Source organism: Cervus elaphus, chromosome 28 (genome assembly GCF_910594005.1).
Source record: "Cervus elaphus chromosome 28, mCerEla1.1, whole genome shotgun sequence".
In the NCBI taxonomy this organism is placed as follows: domain Eukaryota; kingdom Metazoa; phylum Chordata; class Mammalia; order Artiodactyla; family Cervidae; genus Cervus; species Cervus elaphus.
Genome location: NC_057842.1, coordinates 20,615,115 through 20,637,942, shown reverse-complemented (window position 1 = coordinate 20,637,942; position 22,828 = coordinate 20,615,115). Strand labels below are relative to the sequence as shown.

General features: G+C 38.9%; 1 protein-coding gene across 2 annotated transcripts in view; it reads right to left on the bottom strand.

Annotated features, from left to right (window-relative positions):
- Positions 1 to 22,828, bottom strand: part of MEI4 (meiotic double-stranded break formation protein 4) — a 235,044-nt gene that overhangs the window by 196,140 nt on the left and 16,076 nt on the right. The window lies entirely within an intron of this gene.

The window sequence follows — 22,828 nt, the reverse complement described above, 5'->3', positions numbered from 1 at the left end:
TTCTGATTCAGCAAATCTTGTATAGGACTGAGGCTTTTATGTATTATAAAGAGTTCGCTGAGTAATCAGAACCACGAACTTAAATCATTCATTTAAATTTAAACCCTTCTCCCCTCTAATCCATCCTAAGTCCTGAAGTCCAGGTTTCCCAAGCCTGCCTTCCTTTACCTCCTGTTTGTGTTTCTAACCAGGCCCCTCCAATCCATATTAAGAACAGTCTTACTAATATTTGCAGCATTTAAAAAGCTGTGACTCTGCCTTGAATCCACACTTCCAAAGATTTCCAACTGCCACCGTGAGCAAACTTTTTCAAACCAGCAGTGGACCGCAGTCTGGCTGTCAAGAGGACAACACGACACTGCGTTCAGTGGCTCGATACCATCACCCCTTCTGAAGTACAGAGCCCTGTGGACCTCCACCATGATTTACTGAGTTTCAGGGTTTTGCACATAAAATGTGCAACATTAACATTTTTAATCAATGGTTGAAAAGGGCAATGGTCCAGAAAATTCAGGAATTTAACTGCCACATCTACCTACTAACACAATGCCGAATTCCACATTTCAAACTTTGTTTGCTTCAGTTTCTCAAGGCTATTCTTCCATTATGGTTGGATCACAGTCACACAAATAGATGTACACAGTCCCTGGCCACTCACATTCACATCTCTGCTCCTGAATTCTCCCAAATTATGATGCTCCAATCTTACAGCTGCCAAGGCCCTGTGTACACCTTTCAAAGACCAGTGCATATACCTCATATCCAGTCTTACCAGATGTATGCCCTCTCTACAATGATTACCTGTCTGATATCCTACAAACGTTTACTGACAATACACAATCTAACAGGTAGCATAATGCTGTTTTACTATACTCAGAGATGAACACAGGAACATATATACATATGTATATATAAAATACAATCTATTTCTCCAAAGAAGACATACAGATGGCTAACAAACGCATGAAAAGATACTCAACATCACTCATTATCAGACATATGCAAATCAAAACCACAATGAGGTACCATTACACGCCAGTCAGGATGGCTGCTATCCAAAAGTCTACAAGCAATAAATGCTGGAGAGGGTGTGGAGGAAAGGGAACCCTCTTACACTGTTGGTGGGAATGCAAACTAGTACAGCCGCTATGGAAAACAGTGTGGAGCTTTCTTAAAAAACTGGAAATAGAACTGCCATATGACCCAGCAATCCCACTTCTGGGCATACACACTGAGGAAACCAGATCTGAAAGAGACACGTGCACCCCAGTGTTCATTGCAGCACTGTTTATAATAGCCAGGACATGGAAGTAAATAACGGCATATTGTACAAATAATAATTACACATCCATTCAGTATTGGATTTTTAGAAATATTTTTATTATTAGCACATGGTATTAACAAGGTACCGTGTGCCGAAGAATTGATGCTTTTGAACTGTGGTGTTGGAGAAGACTCTTGAGAGTCCCTTCGACTGCAAGGAGATCCAACCAGTCCATCCTAAAGGAGATCAGTCCTGGGTGTTCATTGGTAGAACTGATGTTGAAGCTGAAACTCCAATACTTTGGCCAGCTGGTGGGAAGAACTGACTCCTTGGAAAAGACCCTGGTGCTGGGAAAGATTGAGGGCAGGAGGAGAAGGGGCCAACAGAGAATGAGATGGCTGGATGGCATCACTGACTCAATGGACATGGGTTTGGGTGGACTCCAGGAGTTGGTGATGGACAGGGAGGCCTGGCATGCTGCAGTTCATGGGGTCGCAAAGAGTCAGACACAACTGAGCAACTGAACTGAACTGAACTGAGGGGAAAAAACAGTGAGTTCACAAAATTATATGTATAATAGGTTGCTCTTAATTATGTGTAAAATTGGAAATACAAAAATTAAAGAGGACTCCTCTCTACTGGAGAATTATTACTGATTTTTCCATATTTCTCTAAATTTTCCTGATTTTCTACACTAAATACATACCAAATTGTAATCAGAAAAATCTTTCTAAAAGATGGATTTCTAAGAGCAAAGTACAGCTCCATTTTCCCAACCTTTCACAGCTGTGGAATGCACCACGGATTAGCTGCTGTTAAGATGGACAAACTAATGACAGCTATCCTGGCATCAACCATCTCACTCGACTGGCACGTCCTCCATCCGCCGTGCTGGCCATGGCAAGCAGGAGACCGTGGCTCTCAGCGCTTCCGAAAGGCACCCTGGGCAGGGCGCACACAGGTGTGGACGCCGCTCCCTAAGGAAGGCTGACACTTACACGCAACAGTACTGATCACAGGAATAATAATAATAAGTGACCTGTACAAAGTGTTTCTACTAGAAAAGAAACTGACATTCAACTATGAATCGTGGGAATCCTGACCGAAAAAAAAAAAAAAATCAGCTTACTAGCATAAGAAGACAAAGTTCTCCGGATAATAAAAACACAGCAAACTCCTGTCATTTTGTGGAGATATTTAATTAATTGATTTAAGCAAGCTCAAGCTGATTAATTTGGAGAAGGCAATGGCACCCCACTCCAGCACTCTTGCCTGGGAAATCCCACGGACGGAGGAGCCTGGTGGGCTGCAGTCCATGGGTCGTGAAGAGTCGGACATGACTGAGAGACTTCACTTTCACTTTTCACTTTCGTGCACTGGAGAAGGAAATGGCAACCCACTCCAGTGTTCTTGCCTGGAGAATCCCAGGGACGGAGGAGCCTGGTGAGCTGCCTATGGGGCTGCATGGAGTCGGACATGACTGACACAACTTAGCAGCAGCTGCAGCAGCAAGCTGATTAATTAGATGTTCTGATTTTTAAGTTATCTGATGAGATGTTAAGGGGCTTCCCGAGTGGCTCAGACGGAAAAGGATCTGCCTGCAATGCAAGAGATCCGGGTTCAATCCCTGGGTTGGGAAGATCCCCTGGAGAAGGGAATGGTTACCCACTCCAATATTCTTGCCTGGAGAACTCCATGGACAGAGGAGCCTGCCGATTAAAGTAAATGGAGTTGCAAAGAGTCAGACACAACTTAGCAGCTAACACTTTCACTTTCATGTGATGTTAACAGTCTTAAAACCATGCTGAGCATCAGTCAACAAAAAAAGATCAAATTATAAAGTCTTCCTGGATCATATGTATACCATGGTCATTTTTCTAAACATTAATCAGAATGAAATGTACCACAAATAAGCAGACTACAGTTCCCAATAGGTATCTTTGGTACAGACGTCCATGGTAGAAATCACATTAAAAATGCACACAAAAATACAACCTATATCCAAACAGAGAAGGCTTTTATTAATAAACCCCTTCCTTATGTCTTTAATTTTTTGTATGTGTATATTATAAACACATGCTTCTTCATTTTAGAATAGCATTCCTATCCTCAAAGTGCTATTTACAAGGTGAAGATAATTCTATTTCCCTTAAAATTTCATGGAGAGAAAGATAAGCTTCCTAGATATATCCTCTGTTTGTTTAATTGAGAAAAGAAATAGTAATAACTTTCAGAAAGTCTTTTGTACATTCATTTTACATGCAAATAATTACAGTAAATAATTAAAATGAACACTTAATGTTCCCCAAGAAGGTATTTAGTGTCACTGAATTCTTAATAGCTTAAAATACAAAATTTTAACAGTCTTTTTAGAATAGCACATTTGATCAAATGGGCTTGCTTTTCTTGCATTTTGGAACAGTCCTTACCATAGCAAAGCTCCCCACAGGGTCACAGAAAAATCTAGTCATATTTCCTCTGACTTCTAGTCTCTTTCAAGCACGCGTGCAGAAACAGCTACTCAATAAATAGTATTTTGGCAGTTTTCACCTACCCTGTATCTGCTACCCCCATTTTCCCCTACTGAACTTAAATCTGTTATCAACTAATCAATTCTCCATTCTGTCAAAGCTGTTTTGAATTATAATCCTGAATTCTGAAGTTGGTTCACCTCCAAGATCACTGATGAAAATTCTATGAAGCAAACAGCCCCAGGTCACTCATATATAAGAATAGCTAGAGAACAATTCAGGAAAATATTTTCCTAATATGTACACAACATCTTCAAAACATTTATTCACATTTAGCTCAGCAACACACATTCTAAAATTTTATCTTGAAGAAATGAACAGAACTACTGTACAACAAAACTTTATGCCTCTAGATGATCTTACAGGATTATCCATAGCTACCAAAAAGACCAAACGAAACTTGTCACCAGTCTGAATATACACACAATAGAAACACATTAATTAAACTATCACATATCATAAAATTTAATTGAAAAAGTTGAGAAAATTTAAAAGTATGGAAAAGTATTCCCCACATGCTAACTACAAATGCAAATGTTAACTACTGTATGCAAAACCACAATGGGATAATGCCTCACACCTGTCAGAATGCCTATCACCAAAAAGAGCACAAACAACAAATGTTGGCTGAAGGGTGGAAAAAACAGCAACCCTTGTACACTATCGGTGGTACTATAAATTTGTCCAGCCACTGTGGAACAGTATGGAAGTGTCTCAAAAAACTAAAAATAGAACTACATATGACCCAGCAATTCGACTTCCAGGTATATACCAAAGAACAAAAACAGTAACTTGAAAAGACATGTGCACCCCCATGGTTATAGCAGCATTATTATAATACCCAAGATATATGGAAAGCATCCTACTTGCCCATCAAGAGATGAATGGATAAAGGAGATGTGGCCTGTGTGTGTGTGCATGAAATATTACTCAGCCATAAAAAAGAAAGAAATCTGCCATTTGCAGCAACATGGATGGACTGGGAGGGCATTGTGTCAACCGAAGTCATAAGTCAAAGACAAATTCAGCATTGATATTACTCATATGTAGAATCTAAAAAACACAACAAACCAGTGAATGTAACAAAAAAGATGCAAGCTCACATGGACAGAGAACAAACTAGTGGTTACCACTTGGGAGGAGAGAAAGTATAGGGGAGGTACAAACTATTGGGTGCAAGATAGGCTCAAGGATGTATCATACAACACGGGGAATATAGCCAATATTTTGTAGCAACTATAAATGGAATGTAACCTTTAAAGTTTATATAAAAATAAATACATTTTTTAAAAATCAAAAAAAGAGTAAATGTAATAAAATCAGGGAAAAAAACAATGAAATCGCACACATTAAACATACTCAGAAATGCATAACTCTCCAAATGTTTTCAGAATTGAGAAAACATGGCCAAAGGATGAGAATTCTGTCTCCTAGGTTTTCTAGTCTCCCTTCCTAACCAGCCTTGACCAAATTCTACTAATGAAGTCAAGTGCCCTTGAAACCGAGCTCCCTTACTGAGTTTTTACTAATCTCTATCCAAATCTTTATTCCTTTTCTGGGGCACTCTGACCTCAATCCTGTGCTAACTGAACAATAACCAACCAGAGTCAGAGGACAAATAGTGCTATTGTCAATAACATTGTTAATACATTCAAATTTCCTAATTGGTATGATCATTAATGTACAAACTCAGGCTGTTTCTCCTAACAGGCCTCTAAGCCATGGACCACTCAGCCAGATAACTGTTATGCCCAATGTCCGAATCCCCGAGCAGAAAGAGAGAAGGCTTCCAAGACAATGCAACTCGCAAAAAAGGGAAGTTTATTGCTGACTCGAGTCAGGGCTTACTGCCGCAACCAATGCAGTGGTGCAGGGTCAGAAAGCGCTGAGCCCGAGCTGTTACCCAATTTATAAGGTGTGCATAAGCAGTTGGTAGCTGGCTTAAGTGGATTGGTTACATGTTTGCAAAGTAATCTTATTGGCTCAAACCTTTGTGGGCTTTTTTCAAACTTGGGCATTCGCGGGCTTTTCAGCTTTCCCCTGATAGGTTCCCTTTTCCTTACTGGGCGCATATTGATTGGCTGGCTCCAGGTGGCCTGATAATCTTGTTACCGTGGAAAACCAGGCCTACTCCTAATCTAGGCTGCCTGTCATGGTGCAGCCTCACAATAACCACAAAGCAGAGACATCCTGACCTCTGAAATTATTATTAAGGATTAAGAAAAGTCACAAGACATTTCTCCAAAGAAGACATACAGATAGATAATAAACACATGAAAAGATACTCAACAACGCTCATTATCAGAGAAATGCATATCCAAACCACAATGAGGTACCATCTCACACCAGTCAGAATGGCTGCCACCAAAAAGTCTTCAAGCAATAAATGCTGGAGAAGGTGTGGAGAAAAGGGAACCCTCTTACACTGTTGGTAGGAATGCAAACTGGTAGAGCCACTATGGAGAACAGAGTGGTAATTCCCTAAAAAACTAGAAATAGAACTGCCATATGACCCAGCAATCCCACTGCTGGGCATGCACACGCAGAAAACTAGAACTGAAAGAGACACGTGTACCCCAATGTTCATCGCAGCACTGTTTATAATAGCCAGGACATGGAAGCAACCTAGATGGCCATCGGCAGACAAATGGATAAGGAAGTTGTGGTACATGTACACAATGGAATATTACTCAGCTATAAAAAGAATGCATTTGAGTCAATTCTAATGAGATGGATGAAACTGAAGCCTATTATACAGAGTGAAGTAAGTCAGAAAGAGAAACACCAATACAGTATATTAATGCATACATATGGAATTTAGCGGATTGGTTACATGTTTGCAAAGTAATCTTATTGGCTCAAACCTCATCACCATAATGATGACCTCAATCACCATAATGATGACCCTATATGCAAGGCAGCAAAAGCGACACAGGTGTAAAGAGCAGACTACTGGACTCTGTGGGAGAAGGCGAGGGTGGGACGATATGAGAGAAGAGCACTGAAACATATATCACCATATGTGAAATAGACGACCAGTGCAAGTTCAATGCATGAAACAGGGCACTCAAAGCCAGTGCACTGGGACAACCCAGAGGGATGGGGTGGGGAGGGAGGTGGGAAGGGGGTTCAGGATGGGGGCATGCATGTGTGCCCGTGGCTGACCCATGTCAATGTGTGGCAGGGGCCACCAAAGTATTGGGAAGTTATACTCCTCCAATTAAAATAAATAAATAAATTTAAAAAATAATAAAATGATAAAAGAAAAACTGAAAAGAAAAGAAATGTCATAAGACGATGATTAAATCCAGCACCCTTGTTCTTCCCCTTTAAAAAGTCCCTAACTCAAAGACCAGGGCTTCCCTGGTGGCTGAGCGGTAAAGAATTTGCCTGCCAACGTAGGGGATGTGGGTTTGGGCAATCCCCTGGAGAAAGAAAAGGCAACCCATTCCAGCTTTCTTGCCTGGGAAGTCCCATGGACATAGGAGCCTGGTGGGCTGCAGTCCATGGGGCCACAAAGAGTTGGACACAACTTAGTGACTAAACAACAACAACTCAAAGACCAAGCCAGAATGGATCTGAGGCTTGCTCCCACTCCCTTGCCTGGCGCCCCGCAGTAAACGCTGTGCTTCCTTCACAACCTGGGGCGAGTGGACTGGGTTTGCTGCACATCAGCTGAATGGACTCAAATTTTGTTTGGCAGCATTTAGCCTGTGGACCTCAGATCCTTCCATGTCCGCAAGCAGATGCATGCCCCCACATTAGATGTGTTTTGTGTTCCTTCTAATTCAAAACACACAGTGGATTTTGAAGCAGGGGGCAGGGGAAGACTTCCAGTAAGACTAGGTAGCAGGATACTTGCCACTGTATTCCCAGTGCTACAATCTGCGCCTGGCTCACACCAGGCCCTCTGCCAAGTACTTGATGGAGTGAACGAGCGAGTGAATACACCAGTGCAGGTCAGTCAGAGAGAGCTGCCTGGGCAGCAGCTCAGTGAGACTCTGTCACTTACACACGAGGGAGAACAGCCCAAGGGAGGACGGTTCAGGAGGGGAACCTGGCTAACCTGAAGGTCACATCTGTCTCTCTTCACTTCATGAGGCATCTTTCTCAACTGCATCTAATGAGTCTGCTCCCTCTAAACTTATGTCATTCAACAATATACCCTTAAGCTTTCACCAATATAATTCTTGAGTAAAGAAAATGTAAGATAAAATCTAGTTTATACACAGGATTAGGTCAGAGGGTAAACTATAAGGAAGAAAACCATTTTTATATCACGTGAACCCTTCCCTTCCCCAAAACTGAAGAACACTGGATGAATGCTCCCCAAATGACTGAACTGAATGCAGTAAGCCAAGATCTGGATGCTGGAAGAAGATCCCAAGGGCCAGAATGCAACATACATTTAACAACAGTCTGGGGACAGCTGAGCTATGGCCATGCCAGAATAGGAAATCATTACAAGGCTTTTTCAACACATTCAGCAACATCTGGACAATGTTTAACATGCAATTTTTAGATCAGATCCAGCTGGCAAATTCCCTAATTATTGTTATAGTTTCAGTACATACCGTACTGTGAAGTGTTCTACAGATTAACATCACGTGAAATTTTGCAAAGAAGAATAAGTAGTTACTCAAGATCTCCAATCTCTCCACTTTAATTATTAATGGGGCCTTTGAAAGCCTTCTCAGCAGAGTCTGTGTAAAACAAGAGACTTGAAAAGATACAAGAATATCTACTTTTTTTTTTCTGTTTCATTCCCATCCTAACAGGCCAACTATCTTTAATTTTCCTACTGTTGAAGGACTTAACTAAACATAGACTTAAATTGTCTACAGAGTTTCTTACCATGGTTTTCTTTTCAAGTAACCACCCAACTCTCAACTTTTGATTCCTCAATGCCTCTTTTTTGGCATAGGAAAGATTCTCTCTGAATTCTGGTAAGGACTACTGCACACAGGGAAAGTGCAAAACACATTTTGTAAGTCAGCAAAAAGTACACTGATTCAGAAATGCAGAGCTATGTATACTGTGCACAATCAGTAATCATCTTCTATTATGTGAATCCAGAGAAGCAAAGGGGACCTGATACCTACTATTAACATGTATTTAGAAAATAAATTAGGAAGAATTATTAAGTGTTTTCTGGTTATATTATTTCAAACACTTTATAAAGACACAATCCTTACAATCCTTATCACAAAACAATCATATTGTTCTGTTAGAAAATCTGATAATCTACGTAATTCAAATTCAAAAACTATATAAATTTGGAACCTTTGTCAGGCTGTATTCTGGAAATGGAAAAAGTCACATGTCACAAAATGAGGAAGACTGTAGGATGGAGCCAGTAACCAAAGAAATCACCAGCAGAGACAACTGAGAGAGATTCAACCAGTGTTAGGAGAGTGGAGCTTCTGCGACCAGATGAACCAGGGCCTGAGCGTCAAGGAAAACAGAAGACTAGATGGGGAGATGTTGGGCACAGAGTCCTCTGGAAAAGGCCCTAACCAGAGGAGCCCCCTTTTGTAAATGCCAGAGAAGCCTCCTTTTGTAAACGGCACATTAGGAAATAAGATGTGTTTTCTAACTACTATCGTGTCCCACCATCTTAGACTTTACTAGTGAGTGCACTTGGGATAAGAACTCAAGGAAGTATGAGCAGTCGCACAGAAACATCTTCTTTAAGGATCCTTTTTAACACTGAAGAAGTGCCCTAATTCCCATCTGTCTCACTCACACAAGTCTCACCAAGGAGACCGCCACAGATTTCAGAGCGCGTCTGACAAGGCTCCATGGCCTCTCACAGGGCCTCATTTCACAAGTCTTTTCTTTACCAGGTAGAAGTTCTTTTACTTCCTACTTAAATTTGCATTTAAAACAGATTAGAGGCCTACTTTTTTACTAGCCTGGAACAGCCTATAAAAGAGGAGGACCATTTCACAGATACTAAGCACTTTGATTCTAGACATCCTCTAGCAGGTGATGTTCTTTGTGCTTTTATCCCCTTTAAACTCAGCCGCTCAAATGGATGTAACTTTGTTCTGCATTTTCCAAGACTCCTTTAAATGTGTTATCATATTTTCATAATTTTAAAAAAAATAAAGAAGTAAAAAAAAAGAATAAAGACAGAATTTTTATCTCAAAAAAAGAACAACAACAACAAAAAAAACTCAGCACCTCCACTTGCTGCAGCAACAGAGTCAATGTGGCCCGTGCTCTAGGGCCCCTGACCAACTAAGGAGTACCAGAAGCAGCAGCAGGCCACTCCAAAATCAGCATGCTACCCTCTAGGGAACAAAGGACAGAGCCAGGCACATGCCTCTGGGTACCAGGTGAGGGATGGAGCAGGAACTGGTCCCAAGCTTTCCTTCCACCTCTGTGTCCAAGGCTGCCTTTACCCGTGTTGCAGGAACCATTCCAGGTCAAAAGTGTCAGCAATCCTGTGACCTAACAACTGTGTTGTCTGATTTTCCCAGGCAACTACACCAAACTCTCCAAACTCCCTGTTTCTTTTGCTCATCAGAACCTGCCTTCATTCTTAAAATTTAGACCTGACTAATCTGAGATCCACCAACCCAAAGTCGTGAGAGTTAAGACTTGGCCTCGTGGTCACAACACGACCAGGTCTGAACTGCAGTGCCCATGAGAAGTACAGGCAGAATAGCAGTGTATCTTTTTTTTTTTTTTTAAAGTAATACCATTCATTTGTATTAAGAATTTCAAGAATCTTTTTTATCATGTTAGGCTGAAGCCAATAAAAGGTCTTCTACTGAAAGTAATATCAATCTACTTCTACCAATAGAAGCTAGACTTGTTAATAGCTTCATTAGGGTTCAATTTTACTCTGGGGTAATCAAGTAAAGTCAATTGTTTAAAATGACAGGAAATTCTCAAAAGTAGCTCAAGTTATAAAAGAAACTTAGATCTTTAACTCATCATGATTTCTGTATCTAAATTTATTTGTCCTTTCAATTATGGCAAGAAAATTGTTTTTCTTGCCCAAGATTTGGGTTTTACTCCCTTACGAATTTTACTCAAATAAAGACAAAAAAGGAATATCATTAATTTACACATATATTTGGCAACGTATCTCAAAGTAAAACTTTTACTTAGATGCTCCACCTAAGTTATTTGATTTGTATCTGAAGAGCTAAATTGAAAATATGAAGGTTAAAGAAACTTACTGTTTTCAAACAAATATGGGCTGAAAGTAACTGAAAATGCAAAAAATAAACATAAGAAATCTGGAATGGGTATGTTAATGTCAGACAAACTTCATGACAAGAAAATATTACCAGAGATGTAGAGGAATGATTCATAATGATTTTAAAAAGTCAATAAATCATGAAGATTAACAATCCTAAATCTGTAGCAAACAAAGCAGTAACCGAACTTCCAAATATATGAAGCAAAAATTTTAAGAAGGATAGACAAATCCACAATCATATGTAAAGATTTTAACATACTTCTTTCAGTTAATTGACAGAACAACTAGACCTTGAATAAAATGATGATTATATAAAAGATTGAAAAACTACTACCAACCATCTTGAACTCACTGGCATTTATAGAATATTATGACTTATAAATGCAGATGTATGCATATTCTTTTCGAGTTCTCATGGGACATTTGACAAGACAAATCATATGCTGAGATAAAAAGAATTCTCATTAGATTCTGTAACTATAAGAAAAATAATTAGAAATGTTCCAGAAAATCTCTCAACTTTGTGGGAAATAATACATTTCTAAATAAAATAGGGGTCAAAGAAAAATTATAAACATAATTAAGACTACTTTGAAATCATATTTCAAACTGAATGATAATGAAACTCAACATATCAAAGTTTGAAGAAGTTAAAATAGCTTGTAAAGGAAATTCTATTTGAAATACTTATTTTTATAAAAGAAAAAGGGTTTAAATTCAGTGACCAATTTTCCCACCTTAAAAAATTAGAAAAATAATAGCAAGTTAAAACCAGAGGAAGCAGAAGGAAGGACATCATAAATATATAATCAGAATGCAGTTAAACAGAAAACAAACAATTAAAAATTTAAAAAGCAAAAGTTAGTCTTAAATATTAATAAAACTGATAACTGTCTAGAAGGAATTACCAAGAAAAGAGAAATAACACCAGTCATACTATGATCAAGAATAGCAGAAGCGATTTCACTACAGTATATCCTTCAGCTATAAGAATAATAAGGCAAAATTATGAATGATTTATTTTAATGAATTTGAGAACTTATAATGAAGTAAACATATTTCTTGAAAAAAATATATGGACCAACACTGACAAAAGACAAAGAACTCTGGCTAGCCCTACATCTCATACCCACATTCATGCAAAAATTCCGTTCCCATATGGATTCACTAGTGGATTCTAGTCAACAATGAAAGACGAAATTGTACCAAGTTTATATAAAGTCTTTCCAAAACTAATGGAGGGAGCATAAAACAAACTTTATAAACTCCTTTTGTGAAAACAGGAGAAAGAGAAAACACCACACCTTGTTTTATAATTTGATATGTATATTGGTATAATACTGACACTAAAATTACAAAAATATTAAAGGGGGAAAAAACACTACAAACAAATACATGTAATAAACACAGATTCAAAAATCATTTGCACAATATTAGGACATCAAATGTATCATTTTATAAAAAGAGGAATCACTACCACCAAGGAAAGTTTTTCCAAGATTGTTTTAACATTCAAAATCAAAGTCATACAGAGTGAAGCAAATCAGAAAAACATATTGTATATTATCACATATATATGGGCTTTAGAAAAATGGAACTGATGAACCTATTTGCAAGGGCAGGAACAGAGATGCAGACATAGAGTGTGAACTTGTGCGCAAAGCAGGGGAAGGAGACTTCGGGAATAACTGAGACAGTAGCACTGACGTGTGAACACTGCCACGCGTAAAACAGACAGCTAGTGAGAAGCTGCTATGTAACACGGAAGCTGCTTTGGGATGGCAGAGGGGTAGGATGGTAGGGTGGGAGGGAGGCTCAAAAGGGAGGGGAATATATGTGTGTGTGTGTGAGTCACACAGTCGTGTTCAACTCTTGGCGACCCCACAGACTACAGCCCGCCAGGCTCCTCTGTCCATGGGATTCTCCAGGCAAGAAGACTGGAGTGGATTGCCATTCCCTTCTCCAGAGGAGCTTCCCAACCCAGGGATCACACCCTGGTCTCCCGCATTGCAGGCAGATTCTTTCCCAGCTGAGCCATAAGGGAAACCAAGAATACTGGAGTGGGTAGCCTGTCCCTTCTCCAGGGGACCTTCCTGACCCAGGAATTCAACTGGGGTCTCCTGCATTGCAGGCGGATTCTTTACCAACTGAGTTATCAGAGAAGCCCAACAGGAAGTGAAATACAGAAATGAAAAGACATGTAGATTGGAAATAAAGAAGTAAAACTCTGCGTGTGTGCTCAAGTCACATCTGTCCTATCAGACTCTTAGCAACCCCGTGGACTGTACCCCACCAGGCTCCTCTGTCCATGGGATTCTCCCGGCAAGAACCCTGGAGTGGACTGCCATGCCCTCCCCAGGGGATCCTCCCAGCCCAGGGACTGAACCAGTGTCTCCTGCATCTCCTGTATCACAGGCAGATTCTTTACCGCTGAGCCACTAGGGAAGCCCAGAAAAAGTCTACTTATTAATATATAGCATGAATGTCTAAAGGAAACCCCCAGGAATCTGAGAACAATTGACAGAATTTATGAATCAATGTAGCTAGGTCTCAGGACACAAGGTCAATATGCAAAAATCAATTACAGTTTTAGAATAATGATTATGATGAATAAACTTAACAGCAGATGTGAAAGACCTCCACCAAGAGATATACAATGTCCATGGACTAGAAGACTTAATATTATTAAGACCTTAATTCTCCTAAAATTGACCCAATTAAACAATCATGAATCAAAATTCTGATCAACTTCACTGTAGAGCTTGATAAATTAATTTGAAATTTTATACTGAAATTTAAAAAAAAAAACTTGAATAGCAAACATAATCTTGAAAAAGAATAAAGTTCCCCTGTGGCTCAGCTGGTAAAGAATCTGCCTGCAATGCAGGAGACCTGGGTTCTATCCCTGGGTTGGGAAGATCCCCTGGTGACGGTAAAGACTACCCACTCCAGTAATCTGGCCTGGAGAATTCCATATACAGTCCATGGGGTCGCAAACAGTCAGACACAACTGAGCAACTTTCACTTTAAACAAATCAAACTGCTTAACTGCAGTACAATATACAGCCAAAGCAATCAAGAAAATGTGGTATTAGAATAATGATATACAAATATACCAATGGAACACAACAGTGAGTTTAAAACTTGATCCAGACTTTTAGACTCAATTCATTTTTGACAAAGAAACCATGGCAACTGGGAAAATAGCATCTTTTCAACACACAATCCTAAAACAGTTATTAAATATGTGGGAAAATGAACATTGCCATCTATTCAGATCTTACACAATAATCACATCTAATTGAATCAGAGACCTAAACATAAAAACCAAAACTAAAAGGAAACAGAATGAATTAGGGAATGAGAAAGATTATTGATAGTGGTCATAAAAGTACTGATCATTAAAGAAACACTGATTATACAGACATCGTCAAAATTAAATCTGCTACTCATCAAAAAACATCATTAAGAAAATAAAGAGCAAAACCACAAACTGGAAATAAATATTTGCTGGATATTTACCTGACGAAGGACTTGGATACAACTCTATGAAGAACAGCTAGAAATCATTCAGGAAAAAGACAAACAACTCTACTAAAAACGGCCAAAAGCTATAGACATATGTCATAAAAGAAGCTAGAAAAACAGTCAACAACCACATGAAAAGATATTCAAAGTTACTAGAGAAACACAAACTAAATCACAGTGAGACACCACTTCACATCCACAAGAGCTAAAATTAAGAAGTGTAGGAATAAGTGAAACTCTCACACATGGCTGGTAGAAATGTAAAATGGCTTGACCATTTTTGGAAAAAGTTTCACAGTTTCTCAAAAAATTGAATGAATAATCTCTCTATAACGCAGGAAATCCACTCTTATTTACCCAAGAGATAATATAAAGATACGTGACAAAAGACGTGTAAAAGAATGTTCATAGCCACTTTACTTGTAATAGCCCAAAACTAGAAATAGCCTATGTGTCATCAGTTAACAGGATGGAATAAACAAATTCTGGTATACCCACACAATGAAATACTACTCAGCAGTAAAAAGGAATGAATTACAGATGCACTCAACACCATGGATGAATCTCAAAGCATTATACTGTGTGAATAATAAAAACACACACAGAAGTATACAAACTCTAAGTTTCCATTTAAATGAAGTTTTAAAACAAAGCATTGAAAAATATGATTAATGTTTTCTCTATGAGATGGAAAACAAGAAAGAAGAATGAAGGGGTTTTCCAGGGTGATAGTAACATTCTGTATTTCATGGGGCTGCTATACATGGGTGTGTTAAGTCATCAGAGGCACCAATGACATACTTCATGTTTTCCATTTCCTCGTATTTAAATTTCACCCCATCAAACAGGGGGTTTCTAGCAAAACCAGAGTTGAAACGACCAGATTTACACCCCACCTTAAACAACTAAAGAATCCGCCTGCAATGCGGGAGACCTGGGTTCCATCCCTGGGTTGCGAAGATCCCCTGGAGAAGGGAAAGGCTCCCCTCTCCAGTATTCTGGCCTGGAGAATTCCATGGACTGTGTAGTACATGGGGTCGTAAAGAGCTGGACATGACTGAGTGACTTTCACTTCATTTTAAACAAGTAAACAGCAAAACAAATAATAAATAAATAAAAGTTTCCAAACAGTGGACAGAAAGCAAGTAGGGTTCTAATTTCCTAAAGAACAGAAACAAGATGAACTTTGCTATGCACCAGCTTCTTGCCTGAAGGCAGTTTCCAGGCCACAGTGCAAGGAGCTGGAAGCCAAACAGAGCCTGAATATCTCAGAGAGCTGAGCAAACTGAAGTCAGAACTCAGAAGTCAGGGATACAGGAAATGTCATGGCCGAGTCCCACAGAGGAGGCAACTGCACAGACAGAAAGTTCTAGAAATCTGCAGGAGACCCTCAAAATGTTAGCTACTTATTTGTGCATGTGTGAGACCAAACTAGGGCTTCCCAAACGGCTCTGTGGTAAAGAACCGGCCTGCCAATGCAGGAGATGCAGGTTCCACCCCTGGGTCGGCAAGATCCCCTGGAGTAGGAAATGGGAATCCACTCCAGTATTCTTGCCTGGAAGATTCCATGGACAGAGGAGCCTGGCGGGCTGCAGTCCACGGGGTTGCAAAGAGTCAGGTACAAATGAGGGATTGAGCACACATGCATGAACAAGAGCAAACTATTTCAAGTCCAGTGGTTCCGATGATTTTCCATTAAGACAGTAACAAAGGCAAATCCTTCAAAAGAAGCACATGAGAAGAGATTAGACAAAAGTAACTAACCACTGCAGCACTCCACTTTGACCCTGGGTAGCCGTCACTGTTGGCAAAACACCTGAGAAAGGGAAGCCAAGAAGAGGCAATAAATAAAAAGACTGAAAATATGGTCAGGTGTCAAATATAAATGTATAAAAGCCTCCTTGCTGTCCTGTCAGTCATATTACATTTATTTTATATTTGCTGGCAATACTGAAGGTTTCTTTTTTGTTTGTGTAAACTCTAATTTCTATCACGGTGTTATGAATTTTTAAAATCAGTATTTCATTACAGTTGTCTCAGCGTTGGTTAACTAATTTTTGCCAGGACCATTACTGATAAAGCAAATAAATTCAAAGGCCATTTGAGGGAGGAAAAAAAAAAAAAAAAAAAGACAACCCATGGAACTGCCGAGAACACAAAGTCCAAAAAATAACAGATCTGGTGTTTCCTTCTCCTTTATCCTGTGTTTCAGAAGTTCTTACACTTGAAGCTGCCATGGAATCAGCAGGAATCCTTGTAAAACACAAACTCCCTAGACTCCATCCCCAGAGTTTCTGATTTAATAGGTCTGGAGTTGGCCTGATAATCTATTTCTTACATGTTCCCAAGTAATAGTGATGCTGCTGGTGTGAGGACTACACTTGGAGCATCACTTACATACTCCATCCCTGGAATAATACCACATTTAAAAGTCTATAAATACTAAGCCATGGTCTATTCCAAAACCGTTAGGATTTTCAGCCCCCAAGCAAGAATAAAACAACAATAAAAAGTACTCATATTTTAGTTAGCTTCATAGTTTATCTCACCATAACTCTGAAAATATTTCTATCTTCCACTCCTCTCTGCCAGGCTTTTCTTTTTAACAGATGAGGAATCTGGAATTCAGAGATATTTTTAAGGACCCATCCTTAATCCTGCAGACCATCTGATACCAAAGCACGTGCTCTTCTCTATATGCCATGCTGTCACCCTCTGGAGTCCCCAAGGGCCATGCCTCTTATGGGGGCTTCGGCGGTTGATACTCACCCGCCTTGAGGCTGCACCTAGTACTTCACTATACGAAAAAGTCCAAATTCCACTTTTCTTTGGAAAAATACATATTTGACTAAACTATTGAGAATGGCAGGAGAGACTCTGTCACATCTCACAAAATCAACTTCATAAAAACTTACTTTAGGTAGATCTTTACTGCTCCTATCCCAAGGACTGACATTAGCCAACATATAATGAGCACTTCCTCTGGGTCTCGTGTGTGGATGTGCTCAGTCGCTTGTGGTCTGACTCCTTGTGACCTCAGGCACTGCAGCTCGCCAGACTCCTCTGCCCGTGGAATTTTCCAGGCAAGAATACTGGAATGCATTGGCATTTCCTCCTCCAGGGGATCTTTCTGACCCAGGGGTCAAATTCCCATCTCTGGCATCCCCTGCACTGGCAGACATCCTTTAACCACTGTATCTGTTTCTTAGCAACTTTCAAATATACACTACAGTAATTTTAGCCATAGTCACGCTTGTTGTTTATTATATCCCAATCAATTGTTACCTTAATAAACTTCAGAGTATTTCTCACAGAATTTTCTAGGGTAAGTGGATTAAAGTAATGCAAAGGTCTTAACCGTAAACACAAACAATCTTCCATTCTATAGACAGTTAACTTTATATTTTTATTTACAAAGGCTAAGCATGTGGTCAGGGTTCTGTGCTGTATAGGGAAGTTTGGTGACAGTAATTCAGTACCACAAACATACCATGAGTGTATCCAACACTCAAGGCCAAAACTGTATTAGAAGTTGACCAAAGATGAATTATATGTATTCTTTGTTTTTTAAAAGTTCATAATGTTTATTTTGGGGGGGGGGGGTGGTGTCCAGGAAAGAGAGAAAAGCATAATTCAGTCTGATAAGAGACTTAATCAGAGTACAAAAAATGATACCCATGGGATCACCCTAACCTCTAGGCTCCCACCTAAAAGTCCTAAGAAAGCGAATGCTGGGAGTACTGAAGCCAACATCCCACTACATTGCTGCTTTATGACAACGCATGCCAAGGTCATTTGGAAATCCTACTGAGGGCTTCACTGGGGTCTTTTTTATCCTCTTCTGAAATACAGTGGTAGTTTAAATTTTATTAGTAAAGGTAAGTCATCACAACAACTGTAATCATTGCAGAGCAAACTGCAGCTATACCTTATGACTGGTGATGACTTTTAAAAAAGGAGATAAAACAAGTAACTGAGACGTGACAGATGAATTCAGACACATCTAGAGATAAACTACCGGTTTTTATGAGAATCTCTCCTTACAAGACCATACACTTGAGAATGGTTCCAAGAAAGACAAGATTTCAGGAATTCTGGATACTAACCATTAAATCAATGAAGATCAAATTTATCAAAAAAAGATGATGACAAGTAAGTATAAAAGCTTGAGAAGGCAACAAGAACAGTTATTAAGAATGAAACACATCAAGTTCACTCCACTGAAATTATATCCAAAGACTCTTCTTTCATTACAGCTACCAATGGCCCATCTGAATTACTTATGGTTACTGTGAGCTTTCTGTACAGAAAAGAATATGCACATGTATGAGTGAACACTTTACCATAAACAAAAATTTACTGTTAATAAACAGACTGATAATTCTGTAAATATTGATGTTTTACCATGGCTTCCCTTCTCTAAGCTCTCATTTTATGAAATGATTTTGGACAGAAAATTTATATACACAATAGTTATGGTCCAATGGCGGGCTCTGGCTTCTTTATTTTTAATTGGAGGATAACTGCTTTACGACGTTGTGCTGGTTTCTGCCACACAGCACGGTGAATCAGCCAAAAGTATACACACGTCCCCTCCCTCTTGAAGCCCTCTCCCCCGTCCACCGAGCTCACCCCTCTTAGGTCATCACAGAGCGCTGTGCTGAGCCCCGTGTCAGACAGCAGCCTCCCACGAGCTCTCTGTTTCACATGCGGTGACGTATGCGTTTCCATCTACTCTCTCCATTCGTCCCACACTCTCCTTCCTCCACTGTGTCCACAAGTTTGATCTCTATGTCTGCATCTGCCTATTTCTGCCAAGCAAATAAATTCATCAGTACCATTTTTCTAGATTATATATACATACATGTATATATATATATATATATATATACATGTATATGTGTGCTAATTTATGGTATGTGTTTTTCTCTTTCTTACTCCATGCTATAGAACAGGCTCTAGTGAGGTTCATCCACCTCACTAGAACTGACTCAAATCCATTCCTTTTTATGGGTGAGTAATATTCCTCTGTGTGTGTGTGTGTGTGTGCACACCACAACCTGTTTATCCACTCCTCTGTCCATGGACACACAGGTTGCTTCCGTGTCCGTGCTGTTAACAGTGCTGCAGTGGACACTGGGGTGCCTGTGTCTCTGTGAACTATGCTTTTCTCGGGGTGCACATGTCTCTATGAACTATGCTTTTCTTGGGGTACACGTGTCTCTACGAACTATGTTTTTCTCAGGGTGCATGTATGTGTCTCTGTGAACTATGCTTTTCTCAGGGTACACGTGTCTCTGTGAACTATGCTTTTCTCAGGGTACACGTGTCTCTGTGAACTATGCTTTTCTCAGGGTACACGTGTCTCTGTGAACTATGCTTTTCTCAGGGTACACGTGTCTCTGTGAACTATGCTTTTCTCGGGGTACACGCCCAGTAGTGGGACTCTGGGGTCATACGGTAGTTTTGTTTCTCGCTTTTTAAGAAACCGCCATACTGTTCTCCATAGTGGCTGTGCGCTCTGTTTTGAGTAGACTGGTATTGATAAAAGATATGTCAAACTGCACTGGAGACAATTTGACTTCCAACGTTTTAAAAAAAATCATGTTTTCCATCTTTACATTAAGGAGTATCTTTAAATTTTATTCCCTCAATATGAAAGAATTCTTAAACTAGACACATGGTTTAAATGATAGAGGGCAAAATGACAAATTTTATTATATCAAAAGTTTAAGTATGTTCAGAATAAGACACCACAAAAACACAAAATGGTAACCCAGTCTAGCAAAGATATTTTCAACACATATAGTCAACAAATGGTGAATATTCACAATCTATAAAAAATGTCTATAAATGAGTAAAGAAAAGATTATGCATTAGAAAAATAGGCAAAAGAGATGAACAAGCAAGTCACAGTAAAGGTAAGAAAATGGTCTGTAAACATATGAAAGATGTACACATATATATATATGATGACAAATGTTCAAAACCGTTTACAACTTCATTGTTTCTGATGCAAACTACCACTTAAGTATCTAATAGAAAAATACCTAAATAAATTGAGATAAACTGACACAATCAAATATTACTAAGCAATAAAAAACAAATGAACTAAAGCTATACACATGAAAATGAAGGAATTTCATACTTAAAAAATAAAACAGAATTAAAAATGCATATTACTGGATGTAATTTATATAAAGAGTACTATACATTGTTAAATATATAACCACATATAGGAAAAATACAAAGGAATGCATCAGGTAATATATTCCAAATTTAGAACTGATTATTCCTGTAGGGAAAGAAGGGGTGAAATCAAAAAAAGGAAAGGTTTTTCCTGCCTTGCAAAGATCTAGTTTTTTAATCTGGACTTAAAAAACTAGCATTTGTTGCATCATTCTTTATGCTTTTTGTATGTCTTAAAATGTTACAGCATATATGTATTTTAAAGATTTTATTTGCTATTGGAATGACTGAATGATCTTACATATAATTTACAAAGAAGGGTTCAGGAACTTCCCTGCTGATCCAGTGGCTAAAGACTCCACGTTCTCAAAGCAGGGGACCTAGGTTTAATTCCTGGTCTGGGAACTAGATCCCACATGTTCCAACTAAAAAGACCCCACATGCTGCAACAATGACCGAAGATACTGCATGCTGCAGCTAAGACCCAGCAGAGCCAAATTAAAAAAAATAAGTAACTATTTTTAAATAACTAAAAATAAATACAAACAGGGTTCAATGGTGAAGTTTTCAAATTCATGAAAATAGTTAACATAGTCAAGACTAACCCAACTGCTAAAGAAGTATCTACCATGGGTGTCACCACGAAACGTGGAGAGTTGTCTTTGTATACTATCTTTCAGTTTTTCCTAAACACCTCTGTGACCTATGTTTCTTCCACAGCTCTCTGAACTCTGCTTCACATCTATACAGAAGACATCATTAATAAGCTAATATTGTCTGTTTCCACTTTTAGAAGGCACAAGCAATAAGTTGTATCAATTTTCAGAAATGAACTATATGCAACACTGAACATACACACATATTTGAACTATTTTTTCAAAATGTAAAAAACCCACTTAAAGATAAATAAGGCTAGAATTTTACTTGGGTGCAATTCATAAAATTATCAGAACCTGAACATTAAAGGATACAACGTGTGTGGCCAAAAGCATATTGAGCACTTAGGGGATAAACCACCTCTTCCAGGAAGCCTTCCTTAATCATGTCAGCCAACAGTCATTTTCTCTTTTCTCATCAGTTGTTGGAGTACTCCTCACCTGAAGCACTGATTCTGACTCTTATTCAATAACTATCTGCTTTTTTTTTTTTTTCCTCTCTGGTAGGATTAAGTCCCTTGGAGATCACAGGTTACCTCACCTTCCCTTATTTCACTCCTTCACCAACACTCCCAAAAGGGTCCGAATAAATTTTCTCAAATGAATTAGACAGCAGAGGGACTAAGGGCCATATGTCAGAATAGAGAGCCCGCAGTACGAATCAGCTCTGCCCTCTGCCAGCTGAATGACAGAGGAATGGCTGCATCTCACTTTATTCATACAACAGAAAATATACTGGTAACATTCTCGTAAGACTGTCTTACAAACTAATGTAAATCACAGCTGAAAAGCACATACAGTAGTAGCGGGCACATGACTGGACTCAAGAGTTGTTAGTTATTTTTATCAGTAGCATTATTTTTACAGCTATGCTACTACACTACCATTTGTATGGAGGGGAAAAATGAGTCTTGCAACCACATGATTCCTAACTTTGCGTTCTCCTACCCAATTTTTAAGTTTGCCCATTACAGCGATCAACATCTACCTTGACATCCAATTAGTAAGTCTGACTCCAAATGCAGTTCTGGTGTAAGTAGAAAAACAATTATTCAGTTCTGACCCCAAATGTTCCTTCCCTAGACAAGGGTATTTGTTTACTTAACAAGAGCTTCTACCATGATCGCTGTTATTAATTAAACTTTATACTGACCTTGTATCCATGATGAAATTATTTTAATTTCAATATATTTTGTAAAATCATAAAGACAGTTTACATGCATCTATTACAAATGTCATATTCTTCTATAACATATCCCCCTTCTCATTTAGAACAGAATGTAAACAAACTCATTCATTGGGTCATTATTCTCCCATTCCAAGTGTATCTGCAATGGTTTGGTATTTAGCAATGACAGATTTGCAGTACTGAAAGCTCCTCAGTGATTAAATACACTGAATAGCAAATTAAAAATTAGTTTCAATAAGCAGCTGTGGGATTTTT